This window comes from Gorilla gorilla, chromosome 17, assembly GCF_029281585.2.
Source record: "Gorilla gorilla gorilla isolate KB3781 chromosome 17, NHGRI_mGorGor1-v2.1_pri, whole genome shotgun sequence".
NCBI lineage: Eukaryota > Metazoa > Chordata > Mammalia > Primates > Hominidae > Gorilla > Gorilla gorilla.
The window spans coordinates 64,810,247-64,836,275 of NC_073241.2; the positions used below are offsets into that span (position 1 = coordinate 64,810,247).

Genomic DNA, 26,029 nt, shown 5'->3' on the forward strand with positions numbered 1-26,029 from the left:
TCCAGCTCCCGCGCTCGCGGCCGCCTCGGGCAGCCGACCGGGTTGGGGCGGCCCCGCGCTCGGCCCGGGAGCCGATCCGCTGTGAGGGCTCCTCCACCTCCTCCCACCCCGTGACCTGCTCGACGCGCAACAGCCCGAGTTGTCTTTAACTTGCTGCGGCAGCCTCTTTGTCCCGACCCAGGGTCGAGGGCACCTCTCGGCCTGGCCCGGCCCTGCCCGTAGCCGTGTGAGCGGGGGCCGGGACTGGGCGGTAGGTCCGGGAGGGCGCCGCGCCCGACCCCGGAGTCCCGAGCCCGAGGGGAGCGTCGCGGCCCCGCGGTGGGCTCGCCGCAGCGGAGGGGGCGCGCATCCGGGTGAGCGCCGGCGCCCCCGCCTCCCCCGCGCAGCCGCACGGGCCGCCGCCGCCGCTGCCGCCGAGCACGCAGCGCAGGGAGGACCGCGCCCGAGCGGCCTGCGGGGCGCCCCTGGGGCCCGGGCCCGCCGCGCGGAGCAGCCCCAAGTGAGCGGCGGCGGCGGCGGCGGCATGCGGGGCGGCCCGGAGTAGCGCGCCGAGCCCGCGAGGCCGGGCGCGGAGGCGGGGGCGGGCGCGGCGGAGGCGGGGCCCGGGCCGGACCCGCCCGCCCGCCGGGGGAGCCGCCGGCAGTGGCCGAGGAGGCGGCGCGGCGGACGGCGGCCCGAGAGTAGCGCCCGCGCTGCGGCCCGCGGGACCGCGCCGCGACCGCCCGGGCCGGCCCGGAGGAGCGCCTGCCGCCGCCGCCGCCGCCGCGCGCCGAGCGAGGTGAGTGTTCGCCCGCGCCCGGGCAGTCCCGGAGCCGCAGTGGCTCGCGCGGGTCGGAGGTGGAGAAAGAGGCCCCGCCGCGGCCGCGTCCCCGGTCCCTTTGTGGCCGGCGCTGCCTGGGGCCGGGGCGCGGGCACGCTCGGCGCGGGTTCGGGTCTGGGACCCCGGTGCCGTTGGACACGCGGCGTCTCTGGTTGGCAGCTTTGGCGAGCAGCGAGTTTCCGTCCTAGTTTGACATTGAGTTAGAACCGTTTTTCTTTAGAAGACGGAAGTTTGTTTTATTGACAAAAATAAAGCTAAATATGGCTTCTGGGTTCGGCCGTGTGGTACTTGCAACCGCGGTGCCAGCCTGACCCTCGCGGCGCCACGGGGGAGGGGAAGACACGCCGGCAGCGGGGGAGGGGGCTTCCCGGCCCGCTGCCCTCGAGGAGGACCCGGCCCTGAATTAGCAAATGTTTGTGGTTGGGAAGTAGCGGGCTTTAGGTAATGTAGCAGCTTTTCCTGGAAGAATGAATGAATGAGATGTCATTTACTCATCCATAATCAATACGTTGCCCATTTAAGCATTTACCAGGAATTGGGATGATTTGCATTGTCATTGCTTCTCTTATCTGGTCAACCTTGCTAGATGAGGTTCCCTTACTCCCCAGATTTGTGACCTTGTCCTCATTCTCAAAGCCACTGAGCTAACCAACCCGTCTACCAAACTCACTTGGCATTTTTTTGGTCAAGTGGGCAACAGGCAAAGTAGTCTTTGTGAACTGTTTCTGGAGGGCAGAGAATGTCACTTTGATCATATCTTATGTTTAATACATTGCTTTATAATCGTGTCAAGAACGCTGAGAGCTAGGAGGTCTTGTCATTTCACAGATGAAGTAGTGAAGGCCCTAAGAAGTTGCAACTTTTCAGGTCACAATCTGAGCAGCAGAGTTGGGATTCAAACCTAGACCTTGTTAGTCCAGTCCTCTTTACATCACATCTGTGTCCAGACCTGGACTGTCCAGCGTGGGAGCCACTAACCACATGTGACTATTAAAATTAAAATTAAATTTTAAAAATTCAGCTCCTCAGTCACACTAGCCACATTTCAAGTGTTCCATAGCTAAATGTGGTTCTTTGCTACAATTGAACAGCCCTGGTCTAAATTATACATACATTTGTTGTGTCAGTAAATATTTATTGAATGCGATCTGTCTGTGAGGCACAGTTTTAAGTTCTGGGTACATGGTGAATAAGGGAGACACAATGTCCTTGCCCTATTGGAATTGACATTTTACATGATCCTTTGAGGATGTTTCCATGGTACTCCGAGTCCTGCTATTCCAAGTGTGGATGGTGTACCAGCAGCATCCCTGTCACCTCAGACTCAAGTAATGCAGAATGTGAAGCCCCGCTGCACATCAACTGAATCAGTATCTGCTTTACCAGGATTTCAGGTTATTTGTGTGCACTTTGAAACCTGAGAAGCCTTTATTCAGCGTGCTGGTGATAACTGCGTTTAATGACTGCTCTGCTGGTTTGTTTGGTGCCTCTTAAGCAGCAGACTGCAAAACTCTTGGGAGCACTCACCATTTATGCAAATACTTGGTAAATGCCTGGCTTTCTCAATAGAGTTTAAGCTTTATGAGAGCAGAGATTGTGGCTTCCTTTTCCAGCCATGTATCCCTGAAGACTTTACAGTGCCTGGTAAGCAATAAGCACTTGGTATAAATGCTTGTTGGATAAACGAATGAGTGTGCTAGGATACTTAAGCGTGGTTGTTAGCTGGGTGTGGTGGCATGCGTCTGTAGTCCTAGCTATTCCAGAGTGACAGAGCGAGACCCTGTCTCAAAAAACTGAAAACCCAACAACAACAAAACTGATTGTTAATCCCAAGCAGTTACAGGCAAGGTAATTCTCATGACATCAGGTGAGAGAGCATGGGACCAGAGTCAAAATGAAGATAGATCTGTTTGTAACTTTCAGTGGGACGCTCCAGCTACTCTGACTGGAGTTTTGCTCCTGGCTCACTTGCATGCCCTATCCCTCTTTTAACTAATATAATAATAATTTTGAATCTGAATCACACATTAGTGCTTCATATAGTTTTTAAAAATTTTTGTATTTTTTCAGGTAGCTAAATTCCAGACATTATTTGGATTTCACCAGTTTTTCCGTTAATATCTTCTTTCTGTTCCAGAATCCAGTCCAGTGTACTACATTGTATTTCGACATCATGTTTCTTTAATATTTGGTTTGTGATAGTTTCTGTCTTGTCTGGTTTTCCATAACTTTGGTAGTTTTGAGGAATACTGTCCTGGCTTTCTTTGATGGACAGCTTTCCATACTCATTCTCATGAAAGGTCACAATCAGGTTGACCCTGTTTCTGCTTTTACTTATTTATTTATGTAATACATCTGTCATGCTTATGTAACATACAACTTTGGTACTTTTTTTTCAGTAACAGATTTCTTGGATGCAGTTCCTAATTGGTTGAGATGCAGAAGAGTGTTATACCATTGCAGTTATATACCAAGTTTTATTTTTTGATGGGTTAAGAGCTGGGCTGAGGTAGAGGAGGAAGGAGAGAGGAGAGATCAGTTAAAAGAGGCAGTTAGGCAAAGAGGGACCAAGGCAAAGGGAGTGACAGATAATGGAGGAAGAGGAGTGCGGCAACTTCGTAGAAGAGAGTTGGGAGCGACTACTTACTGTTTGTTCATTTATTCAATTAATATTTATTGACTCAGCGGTCCCAGTCTCTCTGGCACCAGGGACCAGTTTCGTGGAAGACAGTTTTTCCGTGGACCAGGTTGGGGGCCAGGGGAATGGTTTCGGGATGAAACCGTTACACCTCAGATCATCAGGCATTAGATTCTCATAAGGCTTGTGCAACCTAGATCCCTCATATGTACAATTCACAGTAGTGTTTGCCCTATGAGAATTTAATGCTGCTGGTGATCTGACAGGAAGGAGGTGGAGCTCAGGTAGTAATGCTCGCTTGCCCACTGCTCACCTCCTGCTGTGTGGCCAGGTTTCTGACAGGCCACAGACTGGTACTGGTTCATGGCTTGGGGGTTGGGGACCCCTGTATGGAGCGATTAATGTGTGCCACACCCAGTGCTGTAGTCTCAAGATAACTGGGGTTGGACAGCATTAAATAAACATGCAAATAAGTACATAAATACAATTTGTGATTATTGCTACACATTAGCAGTAAAGGATGCTGGAGAGATTGTAGGTGGGGGAACTTCAGGTTGGCTGGGTTGAGGAGGAGGGCTTCTCTGGGTATGTAACATTTAAACTCCTGCACCTGACTTTTGGGGACCCTTCAGAGTTACCTTCCATGTTTCTTATCCCATTTTTATGTTATTTCACAACCCCCGACACATGCCTCTTTCTTCATAGGCACTTTGCTTATTTCTGGCTCTGTACCTTTTTATGTGATTTCTTCTCCTTCCCAAGATGTCCCCTTCTTCACCTCCACTTGTGGAAGTGCTACCTGTTTTTCATAGATTTGCTCAAGGTCTTTCTCCTTGATGAAGTTATTCACTGTTGATTTATGCCTTTTGAGTGTATGGTGTTTAAGGGTCGGGATAACAGTTTACATTTATATCTGTGTGTCCTCATTTAGTCCTCAGTTACCTGGTTGCTTCCAATGGTATCATTTTGTAAAGCTATAGTACAATTTCCAGACCCATAATAGTCACATTGAAACAGTCAAGATAGAGAAAATTTTCATGGCCACAAGATTTCCTTATGTTTTTTTTGTAGCCACACCTACTACCCTTCTACCTCCACCCCCTCCTTAAACTCTGACAATTACTAATTTGTTCATTTCTGTAATTTTGCCATTTTAAGAATGTTTTATAAATGGGATAAGTGTCTTCTGGAATTGGCTTTATTCACTCAGCATAATTCTCTGGAGATTGATCCAGGTTGTTGCATGTATCAGTAATTACTCCCTTTTCATTGCTAAGTAATATTCCATAGTATGAATGTACTTTTACGGATCTTTTAACCATTTACCTGTTGAACATCTGATTGTTTCTAATTTTTGGCTATTGTGAATAAAGCTGCTGTAAGTTTTTGTGTGAACAGAGTCTTTATTTCTCTGGGATATATGCCCAGGAGTACAGTTACTGGGTTGTGTGGCAGTTGCATGTTTAGTTTTTTAAAAAACTGGTGAGCTGTTTTGTAAAATGTTCTAGTATGGCTGGAACATCCCAAAGTGCCGGGATTATAGGCATGAGGCACCACACCTGGCCTGTCACCATTTAGCCATTCTGATAGGTGTGTAGGGATGTTTCATTGTGGTTTTAACGTGCATTTCCTTAAAGGCTAATGATGTTGAACACTTTTCATGTGCTTATTTGTCATCTGTATATTTTCTTCAGGGAACTATCTTTTGTTCATTTTCTAATGGGATTGTTTGTCCTTTTTACTATTAACTTTTGAGACTTGTTTATTCTTTATATATTCTAAATACTGGTCCTTTGTTGGGTATGTTGTTTGTCTGTAGCTTGTCTTTTCATCCCCCTAATAAGGTCTTTTGCAGAGCAAAAGTTTTAAATTTGTTAAAGTCCAGTTTCTCAGTTTATTTTTTTAATGGATCATTCTTTTTGGTGTCAAGTCTGGGAGCTCTTTGCCTAGCCCTAGATCCTGAAGATTTTTCCCTTGTGCTTTTTTTCCCTAATAGTTTTGTGGTTTTACATGATCCAGTTTATGAAGCTGAGATTTAGGTCAAAATTGTGTGTGTGTTTATGCGTGTGTCTATGGATGTCCAGTTACTTCAGCACCATTCCTTGAAAAGGCTGTCATTCCTCCGTTGAATTGCCTTTGTATCTTTGTAAAAAAGCATTTGGAGCTGGGAGTGGTGGGCATGGGCATGGGGTAGACTGATTCCTCCTACACTTTTTTTCCCCCGTTATTTTAGCTGTTCTAGTTCCTTTGCTTTTCTGTATAAATTGTAGAATAATCTTGTTTATATCTACAAAAAAAGTCTTTCTGGGCTTTTGATACAAATTGCAGTAGACCTGTATCAGTATGGAGAAGATCGACGTCTTTAGTATGTATGTTGCATTTTTCAATCTGTGAACACAGGTTGTCTCTCCATTTATTTAGATCCTTGATTTCTTTCATCAGCATTGTGTAGTTTTATCATGCAAGTCCTGTACATATGTTTTGTTAGTTTTTATTGGATTTGTTTTGTTACATTTGTATGTAAATATTTCTTTTTATATTTTAGTAATTGTAACGGTATTTTTAATTTTGGTGTCCATGTACTCATTGCCAGTATGTAGAAATATAATTAACTTTCATATGTTGATTTTGTATTCCACAATCTTGCTGAACCTACTTATTAGTTCTAGGAGTTCTTCTGGAGATTCCTTGGGATTTTCTATGCAGACTACCATGTTACCTGCAAAGAGGAACAATTTTATTCTTTTCCTTTTTAATCTGCATACTTTTTCTTGCCTTTTCTTGCCATGTTGCACTGGCTGAAATATCAGCACTATGATGAATAAGAAGGGTGAGAAAGGACAGTCTTTCTGATCTTGGGGGAAAGCATTCCTTCAGTCCTTAACTTTGAGGTATAATGTTAACTATAGGATTTTCATGGATGCCGTTTATCAAGTTAGGGAAGTTCCTCTCTGTTCCTATCTTCCTGAGAGTTTTTATCATGAGTGAGTGTTGAATTTTGTTGTGTTTTTTGTTCATCAGTTGATCTGATCATGTGATTTTTCTTCTTTAGCCTGTCAATATGGTGCATTGTATTGATTTATTTTTTAAATATTGAGCCAGCCTTACATCCATGGCATGAAACTTGGTCACAGTATAACACTTTTTGTACATATGTTGCTGAATTCCATTTACTAATATTTTGTTAAGGAATTTTGCACTTAGATTCATGGGGGCATTTAGCAATGTTTCCCTCTCAGCACTGTTTTCTCTGTGTTCCACACCTTTGTTTTACTTTTATTTCCATTCAATTCAATGTCTGTTTTTATTTTATCTTGGGACTTCCACTTTAAGCCATGGTATGTTGAAGAGGGCTGTTTAGATTCCAAGTATTAGGAAATTTTCCTTTCATCTTCTGTTTTCGGTTTCTAGTTTGATTCCATTTTGGTTGGAGAGCACACTCTTATTTCAGTTCTTTTAAATTTATTGAGGTTTGTTTTACAGCCCAGAATATGGTCTGTCTGTGGGCCCCTGAATGAAATGTGTTTTCTGCTCTTACATCCTGTTGGTTGATGATGCTGTTGAATTCTGTGTCTTTGCTTGTTTTTGTCAAGGCATTCTATCAACTGTGGAGAGAGAAGGCCAGTTATTTTCTCTGGGTATGGGACTCTGTGTTGATAGTTCTTTCAGCCCTTGAAAAAATTATACCACTTTCTTCTGGCTTCCATGGTTTCTGAGGAGAAATCCACTGTCATTCTAATAATTTTTCCTCTGTAGAAAGGAATCGTTTTTCTCTCACTGTTCTCAGGATTTTTTGTTCGTCTTTAGTTTTCGAAAGTTTCATTATGATACATTTTGGTGTGGATTCCTTTGGGTTTATACTGCTTGGGGTTCACTCAGATTCCTAAATCTGTAAGTTTATGTCACTTGCCAAATTTAGGAAGTTTTCACCATTATTTTTTTGAGTACTTTTTCAGCCTGCCCTCTTTCTCCTCTTCTTTCAAGACTCTGATGACTGGAATGTTCAGTCTTTTGTTATGATTCCACATGTTTTTGAGGCTTTGTCAGTTTTTCTTTAGTCCATTTCTCTCTTATTCATATTGGGCTCTTGTCTTCCAGTTCCTTTCCTGTGTCCTTCCCTCCCTTTCTGCTGCTGAGTCTTTTTATTTTGGTATTTTTCAGCTCTAAAATTTGCTTTAGGTTTTTCTTCATATCTTGTATTTCTTTGTTGAGGCTTTTTGTTTATTTATTCTTAATTTGTTTCAAGCATGCTTGTAATTATTGAAGCATGTCTATCACAGCTGCTTTAAAATTGTTGTCAGATAATTCTAACATCTCTCTTCTTGGTGTTGCTGCCTCCTGATGTCTTTTTCATTCAGTTTGAGTTCATCCTGGCTCTTGGTATGATGAGTGATTTTTAAATGAAAACCTGGGTGTTTTTATATTATACTATGAGATTCTGGATCTTACTTAAGCCTTCTGTTTTAGCTCACTTTGTTTTGATACCACCCTGGCAGGGGAAGGTTGGTGGGGAGGGCATGTGGCACTGTCTGGTGATCACTAGAGGAAATTAGAAGTACAGACTCCCCACTTGGCCTTTCTTGACCCAAGAGGTACAGTATCTTGTTTCCACCAGGTGGGAGTAGAGGTCCAGGATATCCGGGAGAGAGGGTGTATGTGGAAGGGTGCCTTGTTACCAGCTGATGTAAATGAAAGCTTGGGCTCCCTACTTGGCCTTCTCAACACCACCCTGGTGTGTGGGAAGTGGGTGCCTTATTATAACCCGGTGAGTACCTGAAGTCTAGGCTACCCACCTGACCTTTGTTGGCATGGGTCGGGGTAAGGCTACAGTTTTTTTCTGTGATGTTTGTCTGGAGTAGAGTGGTTTTTTTCCTATCAGTTTTCTGTCTCAGTAGGATGTCCCTTTCTTGGTCTTTTGACTTTTTTTTCCCTTCTGCTTCTGTTAATGTTTCCAGGTTTTAGATTGCTGCGATTTTCAACTCCAGAAAGCTGGGATATATGAGGCAAAAATAAGTCTCAGGGAACTCACCATTTTATTGTTCCTTGCAGCCTGAGGTCCCTAGCCAGTCTGCCTTCTTCTCTCCACAGTTAAGAATCTTCTCATGTTTGTTTTATATGTAATGTTCAGAGTTTTCAGTTGTACTTAGTGGGAGGAATAGGGTAAATACATCTGCTTCATCTTCCTGGAATTGAATATCCCCGAAGGATCAGTTTGTAACATTTCTTCTTTTCATGGGCTGATGTTTTCCTAATATGTGTAAAATATGAATTGCAAGAAAAATGAAATTAAAAACCACAATATATAATTTCCATTTCAAAAATTATTGGATTCAGTAGATGTAACATTTATCTGTCAAATTGCTATCAAAGTTTCTAAATGCTTGCTCTCACCCTCTCTCCTTACTCCTCATGGACTAGGTGAGTGCCAGTTTGCCATCTAGGAACTAGACTTTGACTAGCACTGCCTGGAGTGTTACTGCTTGATTCTTTTTAAAATGATAGACTAGTGATTAGCCATTCAGTTGAACTTCTCTGCTGTTTTCCATGGATTTTTGTAGGGACACCTTCAATGTGAAGCCCATTTTAGTCCTTAATGGGGAGGGATGTTTGGGATTGTTTTGAGGGCAGATGTAGCAGCGGTGAAGAGAGTTGAGAGTGCATCTCTGATTTCAGGTGATCCATTTGTTGTTCAGTGTTTAGAATTCTTACAAATTATAAATTCTTATAAATTGTTATGAGAATCCTTTAAATCCTTCATTGTAATTTATGACTTCTAATGTTAGAGAACATATGATTGGTTTTGATTCTGTAAAGATGTCTAAGTATTGGCTTCCAGTATGTTAATCTTTTGATTGACAGCCTTGAGTATAGGACAGACTTCTATGGGAACCAGGGGGTGATTTGAAGACAGTTCTTTAGGTTTAAGCATCATGGAAGTTATGACTTCTCATTGAAAAAAGAATGTTTTTAAAGTATCAGTTCATTTGTAGAAAGGAGTAGAATTTGCATTGCATTGGTAGAGACACATACTAAGTTATTGGATTGTCCTTTGGAATCTACACATTATGTTTTATAATTTATTGTTTTCTTTCAGGTTAAAGGGTAGGAGGAAATTTCTGGGACTATTGAAACTCTCATTTGTCCATTCCTAAGAATTAGTGAGTTATCAGTAAACACTTTACTAACATTTACAAGTCCCCATGCGTGGCAGGGACTGTAAAAAAAAGGTAGGAAGGCAGCACTGTCATAGTGGAGAGGCCTGATGCTTTGGAGATTGAAGTCCATATTGTGTTCGTATTAGGACTGCAGAATAAATTTTAATTATTTTAAGTGTTTCCATGCAAAGGGAACACTATCTCAAGTAACAGAACTGATATAGGGAGAGTAGCCATGAGAGTTTCAACTTTTACTTAGACTGGGGGCAAAAGATGACTAAAACAGCTCTGCCACTGGGGATAGGAAATAAGGGTAACATGGTCTCTGATCTGAAACCTGTGAGGGGATTGAGAAAGTAGAGGGAAGAAAAGGGTGGTTAATTTAGACTGAGAGTCTTTGAACAGGGCTGGAAATCCTTTGATGAGCAACCTCTGGGGCATTTCATTGCGTGAGATGTGTACATACTCCTGGAGAGAAAGGACCTTTGTGGCAGGAGCTTTTCACTGGAAATGCTTTGAGAAGGGGATGCAACACTGGCAGCTTATCACCTGGTCCTTGTGCTGTGGTCCTGCCCTATGCTGTGGTAATAGTAAGTTGGTTCAGACAGATGTGCATGTAGGCTATTGATAATTGGAGATGGGGAAGCAAAACAAAATAAATCACAACTTAGAATAGCTCTGGCCATATACCAAGCACAATTCTAAGTGCTGTACTTATATTAATTCATTTGCTCTTTATAACAAAATTAAATGGCACTGAGAGGATAAGTGGTAAAGCTGAACAGGTAAACCTGTCCCCATGGCTGTGCATTTAATGTGTCAGTCTGGCTCCAGAGATTATGGTCTTAACTGTTTAACTAGACTACCTTGCTCGGATAGTTTGGGAAAGATTGAGAGGGGCTTTGAATACCAACAAAAAGAGTATGGATGTTCTTTGGAATGCAGGAGGGAGCTGTTGAAGGATTTTGATGAGGGCATTGATTGACATAATCAGAATTAAGCTTTAACATACATATAGGTGAGTGATTGCTATTTCAAAAGACTAGAGGTAGGACATGAGGCTAATGCACTACTTCACATGACTTTGTATGCAGGAGCATACAGGTGCATTTTTAGAAATGGAATCAGATGGTCTCGTCAATGGGTGAAGGAAAAATAAGTCAATCACTTGATTTGTAAGGGGTGTCACCATTAACAGCAATGGAAAAAAACAGAGTTTGAGAATAGTTAATGAATGTGTCTTGGTACATATCCAGTTGCAGGTGTCAGAGAAGGATTCCAGGTGGAACTGTCCTGTAGGCTTCATAGTTGGAGCACTGCATCTTGTTGGGAGAGGTCAGGTCTGGAGGTACAGATGAGCATCATCAGCATTGAAATGATGAAAACAGGGAGTGGTAGAAAGGGCTGAGGAATAAACCTGCGGGGATACTTACAGTTACGGGCCTGGATGAGGAAAGTGACTTTTACATCCTCACTGGGCACATATTTATTGAGTATCTGTTTGTGCCAGGCACCGTGACTACAATGGGAACTAAACAGACATAGATCCTGTCTTTGTTGATCATACAATTTAATGAGGAAGATAAAAATAGAAACAATTAAGTAAACAATGGAAGAAATGACATTTCAGCTGAGACCCAGAGGTCAAAAAGATTTTAATAATACAAAGAGTATGGGCAAGAGGATTCTGGCAAAAAAGAATGCTATGCACAGAGACTGTGTAGCAAAGAGGACTCATTCTGTTTAAGGAACTGAAATACCAGTGTGGCTGAAGGGCCATTGGTGCAAGGGATGGCGGGGGGGTGAGATGAAGGTAGGAAAATTGGCATGGTATAGCTGATGCAAGACCTCATTCTCAGTGCTGTTGAAAGGTTTTGAGTAGGAGAAAGCTCTGCTTCTGATTTTAAGCAGATCACCCCTGCTGCAGTGTGGAGAATGGATTTGGGTGAGAGGGTGGGATGGGTAAAGGGGAGGCATGGAGATCAGCTGGGAAGCTCTTGCAGGAGGCCTGGACTAAATGGTGGTAGTGGATATGTCTGAGGCTGGGGATCAGGCTCTGGTGTTTGTCTCAGCAAGCTCTTCTGGCCTTCACCTTAGTACCTTTGTTTTTCTTTATCGTCATATGTATCATGTTACCCCTCTCTGTTTATCCTTGCCCCTTTTAGACTGTGAATCCCTTATGTAGGGATAAGGACCTTCTCTTACTGGTCTGCATACCATCTGAAAAGTGATCAGTAAATGTTGAATAAATCAAGTACTTGTCTTCATACTGAGGTTGTTTTCCTGTTGTTGTTGTTTTTCCTTGAGAGGAGTTGCAAGACGTGGGAGGCTGTGGGCAGGGTTCCACGGGAGAAGGAGGATGCTGCATGTCTGGGACCTGTGAGGAGGAAGCACCGAAGAAATCTGTGTGGCACATGGAGGTGTTTTCAGGTGTTGAACCATAGGGAGGTCTACGTGATTTCCTCATTAGGAGGATTAGAGAGGGCAGAGTCAGGAAACCAATAGAGGAGGCCTTATAAAGAAGACAGTTGCTGATGTCCAGTACTGCTGAACAGGCAGGAGGGTGAAAAGATTCTTTCTCTGCTCTCTGTAGTTTTAGCAGAGGCGGAAGAGCAGAAATCTATTACCAGGGGATAGGAGTGACAGCAAATGTAGACCATTCCCTGAGGAAGTATTTGGGAGAGGAGAAAGGAGGAGATTGTAGCTTGCATTCGGGGTAGTTGAGGCAAGTGGTTTTTAGGATAGGAAGGAGCAGAACCTATTATTAGTAGGTTGTAGGTTATGTTGAGTCAGGGTAGTAAGGTGTATGAGAGTCACTGAGGGGTGACGGGGGACAAGGAAGGTCAACTGTGGTGACTGGAGATGGCAAGCACCCCATTGCAAGAGGGCAGCTAATCACCTACTAGGATTTTGCTCTTTGGGTATGCTCAGTCAGTGGTGGCAGATAATTTTTTTTTTTTTTTTAAACCAGAGAAGCTAGAATACAGGTCTTTTTTGTTTTGAGATGGAATCTTGCTCTGTCACCCAGGCTGGGGTGCAGTGGCGCGATCTGGGCTCACTGCAACCTCCGCCTCTCGGGTTCAAGCTATTCTCCTGTCTCTGCCTCCTGAGTAGCTGGGACTACAGGCACGTGCCATTACACCCAGCTAAGTTTTGTATTTTTAGTAGTGACGGGGGTTTCATCACGTTGGTCAGGCTGGTCTCGAACTCCTGACCTCAGGTGATCTACTCACCTCAGCCTCCCAAAGTGTTGGGATTACAGGAGTGAGTCACCGCGCCCAGCCTATAATACAAATCTTGATTTTTCAAGTGCAATGTCCTGATTTTGGCAATTAAATCAGTTTTTAAATCTTTTCTTTGGGCGGGGGGCGGGGGCAGGAGTAAGGGACAAAACCCTTGTCTCTGGCATAACTTTGCCTGAAAGTTACCTTGGGAGAAAGGGCTGATGGCATTGATTGGTGAATGTGAAAGAGAAGAGGAGTTATTTGTGGAGCAAGGCTTCTAAGGCTTTGAAAAGGAATGTAATTAAGTGTACAAATAAAGAGTATTATCCTTAAAAAGGAGAAAAAACTCAGAGGAACAAGGGAGTGTGAGGTAAAAGTGAGGTGGAAGGAACTCTGGTCAGATGAGGTGGGATTTCTCTGTAGAGAGGCAAGGATTATGTTGGCTGGTCTGTGAGGATGTGCACAAGGGAAGGTAGAGGGTGAGAGAGGGGGTCCAGGAGAGGAGCTGTAAAGGATGGTAAGGCTTGGTCTGGCTAGTTAGTGTAGGTTTACAGGGGACCTTGCCAGTGTTTCAGAACTTTCTAATGCCACTATCCTAGAAGTTGAAGCAGAAAAAGTGAAGAGTAGAACTTATCGAGGGTTAGAGATTGTATGTAAGGCTGAAAGGTCCAATGAAGTGAGGGATTTTTTGTGTGTCAAAGAGTACCTTATTACAAAGGTAATATGACTTCTGTGTTGGAAGCTGAGCACATGAAACTAGAAGGCTGGTTAAGTGTACTAGGAGGCAACTTCCTGCAGACAGAGAAGAACAAGTTTGGCAGGGGTGAGGGAACCTAAGCCCCAGTGGTCAGGAGACCATGATGGCGGTGTATTTTATGCCTGGGTTTGGTTTTGGCTGAAGAGTAGTTTAAGGTATAGACAGGCAGGTTGGCGTTGAGACTCGAGACAGAGGACAAATCAGGATTGAGGCCAATGGGGACTATAAGTTTGGATGTTGCTGCTAACAGAGGTTTGAGGTGAGCTTTGGAAATGGGGAGGAAGATGGTAAATCTAGTGTTGAAATCAACTCATTAGGGGAGGCTAGATGGTGCCTTAAAGATCAGTGTCAGTGTGAGGATAAGTTTTTGGGATGGGGCCTAAATGAAGAGGCAGATTCTGACAAATACACAATTCACATTCTCCTGTTACAATATGATATTTCAATAGCATGGAAAATATCCCATGTAAAATACTCTTAATATATAACAAAAAAGTAATGTAATATTTAATAACAAGATAATTTACATAATGAAATGATATATGAAAAGATTTTGCTTAGAGGAAAGAGAGGTGGAGTCTGCCTGGGACACACACAGGGATGCTGGCCCTGACCTGATTTGTTCTGATTTACTAGCAACTCCCAGACTTGTGGGAGGTAACAGTGGCTGATCCAATCATACCATCACTTGGGAGCCTAAAAGTACTTGCAGTACCAACTTTTTGAGGGATGACTGACTTGAAAAAAGTCTTCAGATTTCCCTTAAACTTTTAACAGTGGAAGAGCATTGATTTGTTTAGTAACCAGACCATAAACCTGTGGCAACAAGCTGCTGCGTGTCCACTCTCCGCCCTCCAAACAAAACTAAACAGAAACATTGTGAATTTAGGGATGCTCTTTTCTCTCACCTGATGTTAACATGTTTTTGCATAAAAAATACTCTTGGCAGTTAACATGTTTTTGCATAAAAAATACTCTTGGCAGAGTGGGACAATAAGATAATTTTTTTTACATTATTAAATAGTGGCAGTTTTTTTTTCTTAAGAGAAAAAATAACATGTTTATATAGTAAAATATCCTGACGGTATCAAAAAGTATACAGTGAAAACTAACTGTTCTATTCTAGTAATTTTTTCTTAATGTTGTAAATGGAAGTCATAAATATTTCTGGGCCAGATGAGAGTTGCCTCAAAATTATTTTCTGAATTAGAATATTATGAAGAGATATGATAACTAAGCTAGATGGGAAATAAATTACCAGTTGGGTGTGACATGCTGGCAGGCATTTTTAAAAAGTTAAATTTGGGGTGCATTTTGAGAAATGGAAGGAGGTAGGGAATGTGTATTTGAGAGAGAGAGGGTGCTGTGAAAACTAAGGAAAACAGCAGAGAGTTTGGAGAGAATTTAGGATACTGATTTTAAATATAGAGATTAGGGTAGATTATGTTGGAGAAGAAAAAAGCACAAAGAGGCTTTCACAGTCAATGGGGGTTTATCTGAGCCCTGAACTAGAAAAGCTCTTTTCCCCAGAGACCCCAAATGGGAGCTCTGACTGTAGCTTGATTCAGATTGGGTCAAAAAGGTGGAAATAGGTAGACAAGTCAAAATAGACAGGGTTCTAGGAGGCTATGGTAATAATAATATCATTCCTGGAAAAAATTGTTGAAGGCTTTAAACCTGAAGCAAGCCAGCTGGGTAACTTTTATATTCTCTCACTTCTGAATGTTCTTTGCCTTTAAATGCTATTGAACTATAATAGAGTTTCATTATGAACTTGAACCTTATGTATGCTAAAAAAGTGTGTTGAGCTAGAGAGGTGGGAGTTAGGGGGAAGGGCATAGAAACTTGGTTCTTTGTGAAAGGTCTCCACCCTTGTGTACTTGTAGATACCTGAGAGTGAGTGTTTTTTCTTTTTTAATTTATTTATTTTTTTACAGAACTCTTTGAAAGGAACTTTATAAAAATACACCCTAGAATTTCACCGGGCAGAAATTTCAGGTCAGATATAGGTGGGCCCACTTCCTCCCATGCAACTCAACTCCACACCGTAGTTCCTCACATCTCTAGGGGAAGTCTCCATACCTTACTCCATTGCTCATCACATCTTAGCCTCTGGCTTTCTCACTGTATTTACTAGAACATCTTTCCAAGACTTGCTGTTCTTATCCTCAGCAGAGCCTCCAGTTCCAACATGAGCCCCAGCACAGTATGTTCTTGCTGTACTCCATTGACTGTTCTTCATTCACTACTCAATTGGATTCTTCAGTTGTAGGCAGTAGCATCCACCTCTGCCTAACTTAGCAGGAGGTAATTTATTGGAAAGGAATTAGAAGCTCACAGAACTGATGGAATTCTAGAGAACCAGCCTTGGGAACAGGTTAGTGGAAACTAAGGCAACTCCTGGGGGCTAGGAAGCAGAATTGCAGGAGTGACCTGATCAACAGATTACCACTGGGTGATTGAACCCAGTGTGTTCTTTCATCCTTGAATGTTACTTGCCCAAGATTTAAGAGTCCTGGAGAAAGCATCTAGTTGGTGAAACCTAGGTCATGCTGGATGTACCAGTGGTGAGAGTAGGGATTTATAGTATTTGCAAGAACCTCCAGGAATCCCTTTGGCATCCATTAGTGGGAGGGTAGTCATATGGAGTTACATTCTAACTGGGATTATACAAGGCCAGGTAATTCTCCAACAGGAAATTAGGACGTGGGAAGAGATGGATGCTGAGCAGCCAAAATGAAATACCCCCTCCAGAAGACCCCTTGTCAACATTAAATAACTTAATGACTCTTTACATTCTAGTAGTTTACTTATATGAGACAAATAATGACAGTTTATTTAGTGCTTTTCTCAGTAGAATTTATATTGTGTCTGATATTGGCCCTTTACATGCTGCTTCTTTAATTATCTCAACAGTCTTGTGATATAGGCGGCTTGTATGAACTGACCTGGTAGTAGGTGTCAGGAGTCAGGGTGCAAACTCAAGCAATCTGGGCTACCTTGCCTATATGTGGTTTAAAACATTATCATGAATTAGTTAATACTTTTAGATGAATTTGGATTCATCGGTCGTTAGCATATGTGTACTTTTAAAATAATAGTCAAATTCATGTAATAAAACAGTTTACATCTTTTAAGTCACAACTTAAGTTCATCTTTTCAACATATATATGTAAACGCCTTGAAATTAGGCATTAAATTCTGTGATTCTTTATGCTGGGGACATTCTAAGACTTCACTTCTAGCTGTTTTGAATTATACAATACATCATTGTTAACTATAGTCACCTGACTATACTATTGAGCAATAGCTTTTCATCTAACTCCCCTCCCCTCCCCTCCCATCCCCTCCCCTCCCTTCTCTTCTCTTTCAACAGAGTCTTGCTCTGCTGCCCAGGGTGGAGTGCAGTGGCGCGACCTCAGTTCACTGCAGCCTCCGGATTCAAGCGATTCTCCTGCCTCAGCCTCCCAAGTAGCTGGGATTACAGTGCCCACCACCACCCCCCGCTAATTTTTGTATTTTTAGTAGAGATGAAGTTTCACCATGTTGGCCAGGCTGGTCTCAAACTCCTGACCTCAGGTGATCTTCCTGCCTCGGCCTTCCAAAGTATTGGGATTACAGGCGTGAGCCACTGTGCCTGGACAATCTAACTGTATTTTTGTACCCAGTAGCCAGTCTCTCATCTCCCCTTCTCCTCCCTACCCTTCCCAGCCTCTGGTAACCATCATTTCACTCTCTACCTCTGTGAGATCCACTTTCTTAGTTCTCACATACGAGTGAGAACACGAGGTATTTGTCTTTTTGTGCCTGGCTTATTTCACTTAACGTAATGACCTCCAGTTCCATCCATGTTGTTGAAAATGATAGGATTTCATTTTTTATGGCTGAATAATATTCCATTCTATCTATGTACCACATTTTCTTTATCCATTCATCTGTTGACGGATGCTTAGGTTGATTCCATTATTTTGGCTATTGTAAATAGTACTGCAATAAACATGGGAGTGTCTATATCTCTTCAATATACTGATTTCCTTTCTTTTGGATATATACCCAGCATTGGGATTGCTGGATCATATGGTACTTCTGTTTTTAGTTTTTTAGGAACCTCCATGCTGTTTTGCATAACGGCTGTACTAATTTACATTCCCACCAACAGCATATAAGGGCTCCCCTGTCTCTGCATCCTTGCCAGCATCTGTTATTTTCTTGTCCTTGTAGTAAAAAGCTATTTTAACTAGGGTGAGATGATATCTCATTGTGGTTTTCATTTACATTTTCCAGGTGATGTATCCAGGCGTTTTTTTTTTTTTTTTTTCATGTACGTGTTGGCTATTTGTATGTCTTCTTTTAAGAAATATCTATTGAAATCTTTAGCCCATTTTACAATTGGATTATTTGTTGTTTTGCTTTTGAGTTCCTTGTAATTCTGGTTATTAATCCTTCATTGGATGGATAGTTTACAGGTGTTTTCTCCTATTATACAGGTTATCTCTTCACTTTTGTTGTTTCCTTTGCTCTGCAGAAGCTTTTTAGCTTGATGTGCTCCCATTTGCCTACATTTACCTTTGTTGCCTGTGTTTTTGAGGTCCAACCCAAAAAGTTTTTGCCCAGACCAATGTCCTGAGGCATTTTCGCAGTGTTTTCTTCTAGTAGTTTAATAGTTTCAGGTATGAGATTTACATCTTTTTTTTTTTTTTTTTTTTTTTAGACAAGGTCTCACTCTGTCATTCAAGCTGCAGTGAATTATGGCACAATCACAGCTCACTGCAGCCTCCAACTCCGGGGCTCTAGTGATCCTCCCACCTCAGCCTCCTAAGTAGCTGGGACCACAAACATGCACTGCCACATCCGGCTAATTTTCTGTATTTTGGATAAAGACCTGGTTTCACCAGGCTGGTCCCAAACTCCTGAGCTCAAGCAGTCTGCCCGCCTTGGTCTCCCAAAGTGCTGGGATTACAGGTGTGAGCCATTACGCCTAGCCAGATTTAAGTTTTTAAATCCATTTTGAGTTGATTTCTGTATATGATGAGAAATAGGGATCTAGCTTTATTCTTCTGTGTATGGTCATCTAGTTTTCCCAGCTGGATTTATTGAAGAGACTGTCCTTTCCCCAGTGATTATTCTTCTTGCCTTTGTCAAAAATGAGTTGGCTGTAAATGCGTGGATTTCTATCTGGGTTCTGTATTCTGTTCCATTGATCTTTGTGTCTGGCTTTATGTTAGTATCATGCTGTTTTGGTTACTATGGCTTTCTAATACATTTTGAAGTCAGGTAGTGTGATGCCTACAGCTTTATTCTTTTTGCCTGGGATTGCTATGGCTATTTGGGGTCTTTTGTGGTTCCAATTGAGGATCGTCTTTTCTGTTTCTGTGAAGAATGTCCTTGGTATTTTGATAGGGATGCCCTGAATCTGTAGATCACATTAGGTAGGATGGACATTTTCACAATGTTAGTTATTCCAATTCATGAGCATGGAATATTTTCCCATTTTGAAAATGTCCTCTTTAATTTCTTTCATCAGTGTTTTATAGTTTTCCTTGTAGAGATCATTCCTTTCTTTGTTTAACTTTATTCCTAGGTATTTTATATTTTTTGTATTTAATAGCTATTGTAGGATTGCTTTCTTAATTTCTTTTTCGTTTTGTTTGATGTTGGTGTGTATTAATGTTAGTGATTTTTGTTGTTGATTGTGTATTCTGCAACTTTACTGGATTTGATTATTGGTTCTAGTAGTTTGCTGATGGAGTCTTAGGGTTTTCTAAATATAGTACCATGTTGTTGCAAACAAGGATAATTTGACTACTTTCTTTCCAATTTGGAGGCCCTTTATGTCTTTTTCTTTTTGAATTGCTCTGGCTAGGACTTCCAGTACTGTTTTGAAGAGAAATGGTGAATATGAGCATCCTTGTCTTGTTCCAGATCTTAGAGGAAAGGCTTCAATTTTTTCCCATTCAGTACAATGTTAGCTGTAGGTTTGTCACATACGGCCTTTATTTTTGGGGGGAGGGGTATGATCCTTCTATACCATTAACATTCTATTAATGTGATGTGTCAAGTTTATTGACTTGCATATTTTGAGCTATTCTTGCATCACAGGGAAGAATCTCACTTGATCATGGTGAATGATTTTTTTAATATGTTGTTCAAGTTGGTTTGCTAGCATTTTCTTGAGGATTTTTGCATATTACGTTCATCAGGGATATTGGTCTGTAGTTTTCTTTTTTTGTTGTGTCCTTGTCTGTTTTTGGTATATGAGTAATGGTAGCGTTAACAGAATGAGTTTGGAAGTATTTCCTTCCTTCTCTTTACTTTTTTGGAATAGTTTGAGTTGAATTGGTATTAGTTCATCTTTTAAGTGTTTGGTAGAATTCAGCAGTGAAGCCATCAGGTCCTGGGCTTTTCATTGATGGGAGACTTTTTATTTACAGATTTAATCTTGTTACTTTTGATTGGTCTGTTCAGGTTTTCTATTTCTTTATGTTTTAATTTTGATGGGTCTTATGTGTTCAGGAATTTATCCCTTTCTTCTAGGTTTTCCAATTTTTTGGTGTATAGTTCTTAATAGTCTCCAATGATCCTCTGTATTTCTATGGTATCATTTGTTAATGTCTTGTTTTTCAGTTTTGATTTTATTTATGTAGGTCCTCTCCCTTTTTTGCTTATTTTCTTAGTCTACCTAAGGGTTTGTTGATTTTATTAATCTTTTCAAAAAACAACTTTTTGTTGTGTAGATCTTTTATATTTTTTGGTCTCAATTTACTTTTTTCCTGTTCTTTATTATTTTTTCCTTCTATTAATTTGGAATTTTTGTTCTTGTTTTTCTAGTTTTCTTGTTTTTCTTGAGGAGTATTGTTAGGTTGTTTATTTGAAATCTTTCTACTGTTTTAATGTAGATGTTTATTACTATAAATATCCCATAGATTTTGATACGTTGTGTATCCTCATTATTGATTTCTGGTTTTACTTCATCATGGTCAGAAAAGAGACTTGATATAATTTTGACAGATTTGAATTTGTTGAGACTTGTTTTGTGGCCTGCCAGATGGTCTGTCCTGGAGAATGTTCCATGTGCTGATGAAAAGAATATGTATTCTGCAGCAGTTACATGTTCAGTAAATGTGAGTTAGGTCCCTTTGGTCTAGTGTAATTTATATTGTCTTTTGAGTTAACAGGTTGCCGTAGTTTCTGTTTTTGATAGATTTGTCTTTTAGTCGTCATTCTAGTGATGTGAATGGATTACACATTGCAATTACAGTATTGAGTATTCTGAATTTGTCTGTTTACTTTTACCAGCGAGCTTTATACCTTCAAATGTTTTGTTTTTGCACATCAGCATCCTTTTCTTTCAGATTGAAGAACTCCCTTTAGCATTTGTTATGAGTCAGGTCTAGCAGTGGTAAATACCTTTAGTTTTGTTTGTCTGGGAAATACTTGATCTCTCCATGTCTGGAGGAAAGCTTTGCTGGGTCGTCTGGGTTGGTAATTTTTTTTCTTTAGCACTTGGAATATGTTGTCACACTCCCTTTTGGCTTGCGTAGTTTCCAGTGAAGTTTCTTACCAGATGAATTAGAGCTCCTTTGCATCATGTCATTTGCTGCTTTTTTCTTGCTGCTTTTAGGATCCTCTTTTTGTCCTTGACCTTTGAGAGTTTGATCATTATATCTTGGGGTAGCGTTATTTGGGTTGAATTGTTTGGTGATCTCTGACCTTCCTGTATCTGTGTATTTATATCTTTCTCTAGGTTTGGAAAATTTTCTGTTATTTATTTGAATAAGCTTTCTATCCTCCTCTTTCTCAACTCCCAGTTGAACACCAGTGATTCTTAGATCTTCTGTTTGAAGTTATTCTGTATATCTTGTAGGTGTTCTTTGTTTGTTTTTATTCTTTTTTTTCCTCCTCTGACTGTATTTTCCAATATCCTGTCTTTGAGCTCATATTGTTCGGCTTGATCCATTCTCCTGTTGAGACCCTCTAATACACTTTTCAGTTTAGCAAATGTATTTCTCAGTTCCAGGATTTCTATTTGATGTTTTAAAAAACATTTCAATCTTTGGTAAATTTTTCTGATAAATTTCTGAATTGTTTTTCTGTGTTATCTTGGAGCTTGCTGATTTTCCATAGAATTGTTATTTTGAATTCTTGATCTGAGAGCTCACACATTGCTGTCTACTTAGGGTTGGTCTCTGGCTTCTCGCTTTGTCCTTCTGGGGAAGCCATAATTCCCTGTTTGCTGTTTCTTGTGGATGTATGTCTATGACTTCACATTAAAGGGTTGGTTTTTTATTCCAGTCTTCTCTATATGTCTTGTCTTTCTAGAGTATGTTTGCTTAGAAGTTCTTTGCAGTTGATTGTAATTTTCATTTATCCTAGATCACTGCCTCCTTTTTGGCACTGCATGGTGCCTTAAGTCTAGGTTTTCCTTGGCTCTTGCAAATACTCAGAGCACTGCCTGTCCCAGATGGAGGTGGGAGAGTGGGAGGGTTTTTCTCCTTACAAGCTTCTTGTGGGTTGAGGCAAGAACAGGGAACCCAAGCTGGTGGGGAAGCTGGCCTTTCACCTTGATCTCACTTTTTCCAGTGTAGAAATTGTGAGACAGGGAGGAATTTTCCATGTGCAGTGCCTAGCAGATTGGGGGAGGGGTATCATGGAGAGAGAAGTCTGTTTCTCTTACTGTCTGCTTGGAGTTTTTCCACTTCTCTGTGGCCCTGGAGATCTTACTAGCCTCAGATTCAAGTTCTGGGATATTGCTGGTGATATTCTTGGGACTGAATATTTGTTTTTGGTTTTCTGCAGAGGAGGGTAAAGCCAGATTGCTGCAATTTTGGTAACATCACTTCCTCTGTACATATTTTAAATGGTAGCATCATGTATCTGTGACACACACGTTAATTTATTAATTTGTTTTGAAAGTGTTAATGAGGCAATTCCTTACCTTCCCAAGACTTGTGGACTATATATAGATTAGGAAACCCTGGCTGTCCTCGTAGTGGCATGTGATTATCTCCCAATCATGACTTCTCTTCTTCCCCACTGTGTGGCAATCATTGGTGGACCCTGGAGCTCCATCCCTCTACAATTAAGCCAGCTCTAAACTTTGCCCTCCCCTGGAACTAACAGTTATGTGAGCCAGTAAATTTCCTCGTGTTTAAGCAGTTTGAGGTGGAATTTCTGATCTCTTAAAGCTAAAGGGATCCCAACTGATGTAGTAATGCAGAATTAGAATGTAAGGAAATAAGAGGGTTTTTCTTTATTTTTTTCTTTCCAACTTTTAGGTTCGGGGGTACATGTGCAGGTTTGTTACATGGGTATATTGCATGCCGTTGGGGTTTGGTGTGCAGATTCTTTCATCACCCATGTAGTGAGCATAGTACTTGATAGATAGTTTTTCGATCCTCACCCTCCTCCCACCCTTCACCCTCAACTAGGCCCCAGTATCTATTTTTACCCTTCTTTGTGTCCCTGTGTACTCAATGTTTCGCTCCCATTTATGAGAACATGTGGTATTTTGGTTCCTATTTTAATTCACTTAGGATAATGGCCTCTATTTGCATTCATGTTGTTGCAAAGGACATGATTTTGTTCTTTTAAATGGCTGCATGGTACTCCATGGTGTATATGTACCACATTTTCTTTATCCAGTCAACTGCTGATGATGGGCATCTAGATTGATTTCATGTCTTTGCTATTGTGAGTAGTGCTGCGATAAACATACACGTGCATGTGTCTTTATGGTAGAATGATTTATATTCCTTTGAATACATACCCAGTAATGGGATTGCTGGGTCAAGTAGTAGTTCTAAGTTTTTTGAGAAATCTCCAAACTGCTTTCCACAGTGACTGACCTCATTTACATTTCAACCACCAGCATATAAGCATTTCCTTTTCCCTGCAGCTGCACCAGCATGTTATTTTTTGACTTTTTAATAATAGTCATTCTGACTGGTGTGAGGTGATAGCTCACTGTGATTTTGATTTGCATTTCTCTAATGATTAGAGATGTTGAACATTTTTTCATATGCTTATTGGCCGTGTGTAAGTCTTCTTTTGAGAAGTGTCTGTTCATGTTCCTTTGTCCGTCTTTTAATAGGATTGTTTGTTTTTTGCTTGCTGATTTGATAACAAGATTTTTATGTTGGTATTTATAAGTTGAACACCAAGATATTGTTAAGTAGGCTAGTCCCTCAATCTGGCATGTTAGAAACTGCGTAGATTAGGACTCAGAGGACCACCTGGTTTTAGTTTCTACTTTGCCACTCCCTACCTATATCACTAGACCTAAATTTCCTGAACAGTAAAAACAAGGATGTTGCCCTGAATAAGCTATAATTTACTTTTCATCTCAGATATTCTTTAATTTTGGAACCCATGCAAAATATCTGGTTAAATTTAATTAGGAGTTAAGAAGGTGAGGATTTTGCAGAACAGGTGTCTCAGATCTTTACTGTATTTATTATGGTTTCATAGTCTAGTAGCCCCAAGATGTTCTGTTTCTACAACTTCTCTGTAAATGACATTGGCGAAGTCTTTTAACAGTGTTTTAGAAACTTTTTTTCTGACCCGGCACGGTGGCTCACGCCTGTAATCCCAAAACCTTGGGAGGCCGAGACAGGTGGATTGGAATTCAAGACCAGCCTGGCCAACATGGTGAAACCCTGTCTCTACTAAAAATACAAAAATTAGTTGGGTGTGATGGTGGGCATCTGAAATCTCAGCTATTCAGGAGGCTGAGGCAGGAAAATCGCTTGAACTGAGGAGGCGGAGGTTGCAGTGAGCCAAGATTGTGCCACTGTACTCCAGCCTGGGCCCAGACTCTGTCTCAAAAAAAAAAAAAGAAAAAGAAAAATTTTTTTCTCTCAGGTGCTTAAAACGAGCAGTATTTTTATTTTTAAAAACTCTTAGATCTCCCTCCCTCCCTTTTTCTTCCTTTTTTTAACACTCTCAGATCTTCCTCCCTCCCTTTTTCTTCCTTTTTTTAATTGTGGAAAATTTCTAATATATATAGAAGTATAGAGAACAGTATAATGAACCCTCATATACTCATCATCTAACCTCAGTAATTATCAACATTTTGATAGCCTTAAAATCAGTAGCTTTAAAGTGCTTGCATTTGACTCTTCTAAATAGATACTTTTTTCCAGAGGAACTCTAGACCTAAGCTAGGCATCTCTTGCTTCAGTGTTTCAGTTGCTTGCATGTTTGTTTAAGGTACTGTTCTTCTTAGCATCATAAGAAGGTATAGCACTGTGAAAACTAGTCTTTATATTAGCAGTTCTGGCCAAACAATTACGAATATTTAGGCATTCATATTTGTACATATCAAGGTAGGATAAGTTATACTGTGCTAACAGTCTATCCCAAAACCTCAGTGGCTTAAAACAACAAAACTTGTTGGTCTTGTGACTGATTGACTGGGGCCTCTGTTCTGCCTCACCCTCCCTCTGGAACCAAGCTGAAAGAGCAGTTACTGTCTTGATTGTTGCCAGCACCATTGTAGAAGGAAAGAGAGCAGGGCAAATTGTGTGCAGTCTCATAAAGCTTCCGCCTGGAAGTGAGTCATGGCATTTCTGCTCACACTTGGCCAAAACAAGTCACGTGACTAACCTATATTTCTAGGGGATGGAAAAGTGCAAACTTATCATGTATTGGTGAAAAGAACCAGAAATGTTTGGTAGGCAACACTAATGACTATCACAGTATTGTGAGAAATACAAAATTTCACCTGTCTTTCAACTTGATGTATGACAGCTAAGGCTTCAAGAATTGTTTACCCTCATGCGACAAGTGTAGGTAATAGTATTAAAGTTACCCTCATTATTTTCTTAGCTGTTATTTTAAAGCCACTTTTAGACTAGTTAATTAGAAGTCCTCAGAGAAGGAATACCAATTTCTAGATTGGATCCCAAATTCTTTCTAGGAGGTGCAGACTTTTCCCTTCTCTAAGGTGATACAGTCAGCATACCAGAGAAGGGGCAGAATAGTTGTGGCTTCTTTACTTCTCATTATAGGAAGACCTTGCCCATCACTGTCCCTCTTCCTTTTTAAAGTAGAATTTTGATTTCAGTTGTGACATGGGTAAAATGCCAGGTCAGACTCTTGGATGTTTCAAGTGGGGTTTGGGATTCCAGATCAGATCTCTTTGTTGATGTTTTGTGTGTGTGTGTGTGTGTTTTTTTTTTTTTTGGAGGCTGGGATTTATAGATTGTGACCATCCACTGTGAGAGACATAGTCATAGCACTGGCCATATTTATATCACATTCCAGAGGAAACTGCCTGACCCCTACAGTTCCTGCTCAAAGAAAGATGCTCTTAGTTGGTCATATTTTGTACCCCTCAGAAGTGAGCACCAGACTCAAGGCAGCCAGGTCAGTAGCACCTGCTGTGATATGACCTGGCTTGAAAAGGTAAGTAGACTGGCCACTGTGCCCTCTTCC

At 41.2% G+C, this 26,029-nt stretch overlaps 1 protein-coding gene across 5 annotated transcripts in view; it reads left to right on the forward strand.

Annotated features, from left to right (window-relative positions):
* Nucleotides 1-405: 405 nt before the first annotated feature.
* The window catches only part of GALNT1 (polypeptide N-acetylgalactosaminyltransferase 1), a 130,046-nt gene continuing 104,422 nt past the window's right edge, over nucleotides 406-26,029 (forward strand). Inside the window, exon 1 of one of the 5 annotated variants that reach the window (XM_063699145.1) lies at nucleotides 406-499. The gene's annotated coding sequence lies outside the window, so the exon portion shown is untranslated. Of the gene's footprint in view, nucleotides 500-640; nucleotides 779-25,863; nucleotides 26,000-26,029 lie in introns of those variants that run through there. The other 4 variants (XM_004059333.5, XM_055368305.2, XM_055368307.2 and 1 more) reach the window with 4 other exon arrangements.